A 7,139-nucleotide genomic window follows, 5' to 3' on the forward strand; every position below is an offset into this window, starting at 1 on the left:
TCAGAGGGAAGGTAGGGGAGGGTGGGGGTAAGGGGAAGAGATCAACCAAAGGACTTGTATGCATGCATATAGGCCTAACCAATGGACATGGACAACAGGGGCGTGAGGGCATGAGTGGGGGGAAGGGGGGAATGGGGGGTAAGGACACATATGTAATACCTTAATCAATAAAGAAATTTAAAAATAATAATAAAATCAATTCATTTTCACCTGTACAAACAGGAAGCTCAATGCAAGTTCAGTTTTGTCATAATCAGAAGTGACCAGCAGATGGCGCCCTAGCCTTGCTCCTGAGCTGTAACACGGTGGGTTTTTTTTTTTTTTTCTTGAATTTCCCCTAAATCTCCCCAAATATTTTGCAAATGAGCAATGTGAAAGAATGGGAAAACACATTTTAAACCATTAGATATACATGGAATACAAATAGGCCGGGGTTCTTGGTAGGAACAACACATTAATCTTTTTAGCTCAGAATAAAGGAAAGAAAGGTCTTTACCTCAAGGCAGGAAAGCCGTGGGAAGGTGGGCGGGGCACCGAGCCGAATCCATGGCAGTCCCCTCTGAGAGTAACTTGCAGGCTGACGGAAGAGAGTAGCTTCCATACATTTGGACCAAAGCACAGGGTCTGCAAGGAGAGCAGAACGCATTTGGTTAGGGGGTGCAAGTATTTTTCCACCTCCTTTCCCTTATTCCTCCTTTTTATTTTGTTTTCATTAATTATATTTTGTGATTGCTTAAAACTGACTCGGTGAGCCCCAGAATCCCAGTGGGAAACCAGCCCCGCTTACTGGGATGGGAAGGTGGTGTTTGTAGGTGGACATGTTTGAATCCTGAGGCCGGGCAGGTGGCCAGCAGCCTGGCTCTCTCTGCCTCGCCTTTTGCCCCCGCTCGACCTGAGTTATGTGTCAGTTCCTGCGCCTTAAGGTAGAACCGCCCTTTGGCTCCTTTTCCAGGAGACCCGACAGAGGAACACCAAACACACCGCAGAGCTGTCCTCAGGGGCCGAAGAAGTGACTCATTACCGCTGCCTCACCTCCACCAATCAGCTCCCAGCACCGCCCCGACCCTAACCCGTGGTGTCTGGTGATTTCCCCGGATAATCGGTAACCTACACGCCACCGAGGGGAGGGGGTGTTGAACATCAGCTTCCCATTCTCCTGATGGTGCCGTTTGTAAAATAACCAATGTTTTCTCCACTGAACTGTGTGTTCGGCTCTGCTAGCGCGGGCGGACAAACTCTTTGTCTGTAACAAAAACAGCAGCTACAAAGGGACTCAGCCCTGGGCGGACGTTCCAGCCCGTTCAGCAACCCCTGGCCGGTGAGCCGCTCCAGGTCTGTCCGAGCCGGGACCAGACCTGCAGTGCTCCCGGCTGACAGCGTGGCTGATCGCCGTGCTCTCGTTTTTCCGTGAGACCGATGGGGTCCTTGGTTTCGGAAACGTCTCCAGGGAAGTAACCTGGTGGGTGACAACCCCAGGGACACCCCGGGATTACTTATGGTTGGGTCCTCCAGAAACTCATTGGACTTTGTTTGGGGCTCCCCCTGTTGGCTGGATTAGGGCAAGGACCTGAGAGGTTACAGTTAGCAACGGGCATTGATCACCAGAACTGTATCTGTTATTTGTGGAGTCCGAGTCTCAACCCAGCAGTGGAATTTTGTTTTTAACTTGAAATCGGTTTTGAATTTGGTCTAGATCTGGCAAATTAAATTTGAAGGTATTATGTTTGGGGCGGAGTGTAGGAAGGTGACTGAGTGAGATGTTGTTTGTCACTGTTACTTGTTTTTCAGCATGCAAAGCTTTAGTCATCTTGGCAAAATCTTAAATCAGCCAGAGACATAAGCTGGATTCAGTTTTTCCTCTGGGTTTTGAATTGTACCTGGGACACAAAAGCTAGCGATTTAAAGTGAAGGCTATGAGATCTCTGTTTATGTTTATCTCTATGTCTATGTATGTATGTTCCAGATATAGCATATTTCTACCTCTGAATGGTATTGCTAATTTGTGATACTAAATTGGCTTAAACAAACAAGCGCTTATATGAAAATTCTCAAAAATAGAACAGACTACACCATTGGTTTTTCAGAATCACATGATTCGGGAAAATATTTGATATTAAAGCTGGTTCTGAGTTTGGTTTGGTTAAATGGGCATATCTTTGAAATCACCAGCACTAAATAATACTTTTACTTTACCTGTGCTTATTAGTCAAATAAGTTCACATTATCTCTGTTGAAAAATTTGTCAGCAAGAAAGATACCTTGGTATCCTAACAGTTTCACAAGTAATCTAAACTTAATTGTTAGGAGCAAATAAACTAACTAAATGGGATTATAAAGTTTTTTAGGTTAACTCTTTAGCAATAATTATATTGTATCTCTACGTAAATGATTTTCTAGCTCTCTTTGGTAACTTGAAACTTTAGAAATTTACTAAAAGATAAAAAATATTGAATATCTAGATATTTCCAAATAACCTGAAATACTGAAACATTAATGGCTAGATAAGTCTAAATGTACTTACTTTTGACCTCTTATTATAGAGGCACTAAAAGATAAATTTGCATCAATTAATAAAACGTTTGTGCTTTTCCAGGAAAAGAACGTGTTTCTAAAGGTTATGAAATAGATTCATAAATTTGCTAACTACAGAATGCTGGCTGATGAATCTAAGGAATGAGGAAGGGAGAGGGAGAAATATGGATTGGTTGCCTCTCCATCAGGATGGGACCCCCAACCTGGGTATATGCCCTGACTGGTAATCAAACCCGTGACTTTTTGGTGTTTGGGACTATGTGCCAACCAACTGAGCCACAATACCAGGGTGATGATTTGCATTTTAGTTGTCAGTAAAAATTAAGGTTCTAGGGTTATGAATTATAAATAATATGGAAGGAAATGATGTGTGTTTTCAGTGAAGGAGTTTATAGAGTAGGAAATACATTTTTGAAGGAATTAAGAGAAAGTGGTTTGTCCTAAAATAAGCTTGGTTATTTCTGAATGAGTAAGAAGAGACAAACTAAGAAGGCCTAGGAACGCTGTAAAAGGTTTTTTGAAAAGGAATTCTGAGAAAGAAATTTTCTGTATGGTCAAGCTGAATAAGATTAAGATAAATTCAATCAAGTTAATTTAAGTACCTAAAATACGTTAATACAGAATTGGAGTTTGGTTCTCTTTCACACTGTCAAAGGGATAACGTTTTCCTATATTGTTCTGTGCCAGATAAAATATTATGTTTTCTATCTAGAAAGCAAATATTCTATATTTTATGAGAATAGGTTTTTCTCTCATAGTGTCTTAATCAGCTACTTGATTTCTCAAGAAAACAATCCTCTCAATCCTAAGAACTCAGGTTTTGGTAATAATAGGTAACCTGTATTTGTGCCTGACATCTCTTACTTTCACTTTGAGAAAACAGATCATTTCATATTGTTCTAAAAGGATATATAATCCTTTGGACAAGCATGTTTGACAAACTTCCCAGGGTTCAGAATGTAAAAGGAGACTTATTTTAACCTGAAAATGGCTTTGAGTTATTCCAGTGGGCCCCCAAAATTTGATCTCTCTCTCTCTCTCTCTCTCTCTCTCTCTCTCTCTCTCTCTCTTAAATATACCAGCGGCCCGGTGCATGGATTTGTGCACCAGTGGGGCCCCTCGGCCTGGCCTGCACGGATTGGGCTGAAACTGGCTCTCTGACATCCCCCGAGGGGTCCTGGATTGTGAGAGGGTGCAGGCCAGGCTGAGGGACCCCACTGGTGCACAAATCCATGCATTGGGCCTCCAACATCCCTGATGAGTCCGGGGTGCAGGTGAAGCAGATTTGAGGCCAACAGTGCCCCAGAAGCAACCTAACCTATGGCTGATTCCATGAGGAATTGAGCTCCTTCCTCTACTGGTTGTAGCATCTGCCCCCTGGTGGTCATTGTGCATCATAGCTACCAGGCAAATTGTCAAATGCTCGGTCACTTTTATATAAATAGATTAGGCTTTTATATAGAGAGATTTTTATTGATTTCAGAGAGGAAGGGGGAGGTAGAGAGAGAGGTAGAAACACCAATGATGAAAGAGAATCTTTGATTGGCTGCCTCCTGTATGCCCCTTACTGGGGATCAAGCCCACAACCCGGGCATGTGCCCTTGACCAGAATCAAACCTGGGACCCTTCAGTCCACAGGCTGACACTCTATCCCCTGAGCTAAACCAGCTAGGGCTCTCTCTCTCTCTTTTTTTATAAAAGAGAAAATTTAAACTAATTAGGCCTATTTTATATACTAAAATTACATGGGAAGCTTTATTAAATAAAGAAATAATTATGTTTCATTCATATGCATATATTCTTCTTACTAAAAATGAATGTTTCAGAAACTGTAATTCCAAGAGTCTGCAATGTCCTGATATAATATTTTCATTTGTAACTCTAGTTTATCTCTTAAAATGTTATGCTGCAGAGAAAAATTTGTCAATTGTATTATAATCCAATCTATAACCATATCATTTAAAGTTTTTGTCATTTACAGACAGTTATTTTACTCTGATAGTTTTGCAAGTATGTTTCATCTTCAGAAAGATAGAGAGGACTCTGACTTAATCCAAAATACAGGGCTTTGAAAATAAACTTTTGGATCAGACCTTTAAAATGGATAAAGATCTATAGAACTATAAGGAATAACTGTATCCATGAAATGCTGTCAATTGAGCAAAATAAATAAGAATTGATTATATTGTACTGACTAAACTGATATGATTATATTTTTATGAATTTTTGTTTAAAATATTGCTGATATTTTTAATATTTCATTTTGCAGATAAAAGGAAACTTGTTTCTCTTAAAATACTATGACTTAGCAATGGTGGTAAATTACACCTTTGTAAACAGAAAACTTTTTTTCTTTCTATTTGATCCCTCCAGAATTCAGAAACTTTTGTTTTTTAATTTGATTTTTCAATTACAGTTTGCATTTAACATGTTTTCGTATTAGTTTCAAGTGTACAGCACAGCATAGCAGGTAGACATTCATATGCTTTATAGTGTTCCCTGTGATAATTCAAGTACCCACGTGGTACCCTACATTGTTATTACAATACTAGTGCCCTGGTGCACGGGTTCATGCACATTGAAAGGAAATTAATTAGAAGGTAGCCGGTGGGGTGGGGCTGGGCTTGACGGGCCAGACACGCCCTGAAGCCAACCTCCTGGGGTCCCTCCCTGGCCAGCCCACCTGGGGCGGTGCTGCAGCTCAAAGGGCATCTGCAGAATGAGTGGGGTCCCTCCAGCAGGGGGCGGGGGGCCCTCGGCCTGGCCTGTGGGGATCAGGCCAAAACCGGCTGACATCCCCCAAGGGGTCCCGGATTGTGAGAGGGCAGTTCTTGGGTGACATACGCTGGAATTGGGCTTCCTCCTCTCTGGTTCCAGGGTGCGTCACCTGAGAACCACAGCTACCAAGTCATCACAGCTTGGAAGCTCCTGTGTTGAGCATCTGCCCCTTGGTGGCCAATGTGCCTCATTGCTACTAGTCAGATGGTCACTTAGCCTTTTATATATATACAGATTTGTGTATTATATTTGCTTTTCTCTATCACAAATGAGCTATTTTCTTCAATTATGTTTTCTAAATAGTTTTTAATGTGTACTAAAAGGATACTGATTTTAAATGTTAATTATATGTCCTAATTTACTAGAACTCCTTATTGTTTGCCACAGATTTTCTAATTATTCTGATGGGTTTTAATACTACCTGCATATGCACAGTGTTGTCATTATTAAGATATATTCCTAGAAGTGGGGTCACTGGGTCAAATGGCAGTTCCATTTTTAATTTTTTGAGGAAACTCCATACTGTTTTCCATAATGGCTGCACCAATCTGCATTCCCAGAACATATTCTCTTTATAATAGGATATAATTGAAAACTGGTTGTTATCATCAAACTTTTGACTGGAATGTCATGTTTGACAGAAATGCATAGGCGTGGATATGACCTCACAGCCTTAAGGAATTAAGGCTGACATATGAGAGCCAATAAAAACCCTTGGACACGCTGACCAGATACCTTCCTTACTACGGGAGTAAAGAATGTCACTGTTTGGCATGTGCAGGCGACTGGAGATACTTTGGAGACTTCAAGGAGACACTCACCCAACACCCACAGGCATTGCATGCAGTGTCTGATGGCAAGTGCTTACCTTGGCTTTTCTGGCCTTGAGAGGCCTTTTAAGTTTAACCTGGAAATTCCTTATGGAAGATTCCAGCAACGCAGAGTTAAAAGTGCCAATATGGTTAATTAACTTTCCTGCTGGACTTATACAAAGAATCAGGCCAGGTTTATTAAAATTAGATTGATTTTGCAAAGAAATAAGTCTTAATTTGGCTATCTTTGCTAAAAATAGGGCTGATTCTAGAGAGAGAAAAAATTGTTTCAATAGAAACTATAAAATATCTTTGTATAATAGAGTCTAGTGTTGTCCTTTCTTTGTCTTTTGGGTTTTGTTTTGTTCTCTGCTTGTAAACTGGATTGGATCCTGAATTCTTCCAGTTTCCTCCATTATCTGCCTATGACTCTCCACACGTTTCTAAGTTTTCTCGAATTCTTTGACCAGGAATCATTGAGAACTAAAACTACCTTCTCCCAAACCATGTGAGCTAATGATGGACAACTTGATAAAAAAAAAAATTTCAGAAAATCGCCACAACAGTTCATGCTGAAACAACCGCAGGGACTGATGCTGTGTAAGTCACGCAGAGCGTTCACTTGAGGACCTGATAACATCATCAGAGACATTTCCAACTACCGCCCCGCCCCCCCCAGCTTTTACCCTGGATAATCAGCCCCTGAAGCAGCAGACAGCAGCTGGCCCTGACTCATGGTCACACGGTCTGAACCTCTGCCAGGCTAAAGGCAATATGTTGACCTAAGTTATGTTTTAGTTCATGAGTCCTAAAATGGAATAACCCCCTGCTAATTTGCCATGAAACCAGACAGAGGGACACCAGAACAGACCTCAGAGCTGTCCTCAAGACCTGAAAAAATGATTCATTACCCCTACCTCACCTCCAACCAGTCAGCTCCCAGCACAACCCTGAGCCCCTAACCCAGTGGTTCTCAACCTTCCTAATGCCGCGACCCTTTAATACAGTTCCTCATGT

Source organism: Myotis davidii, unplaced genomic scaffold (assembly GCF_000327345.1).
Source record: "Myotis davidii unplaced genomic scaffold, ASM32734v1 scaffold46, whole genome shotgun sequence".
NCBI classification, from domain to species: Eukaryota; Metazoa; Chordata; class Mammalia; order Chiroptera; family Vespertilionidae; genus Myotis; species Myotis davidii.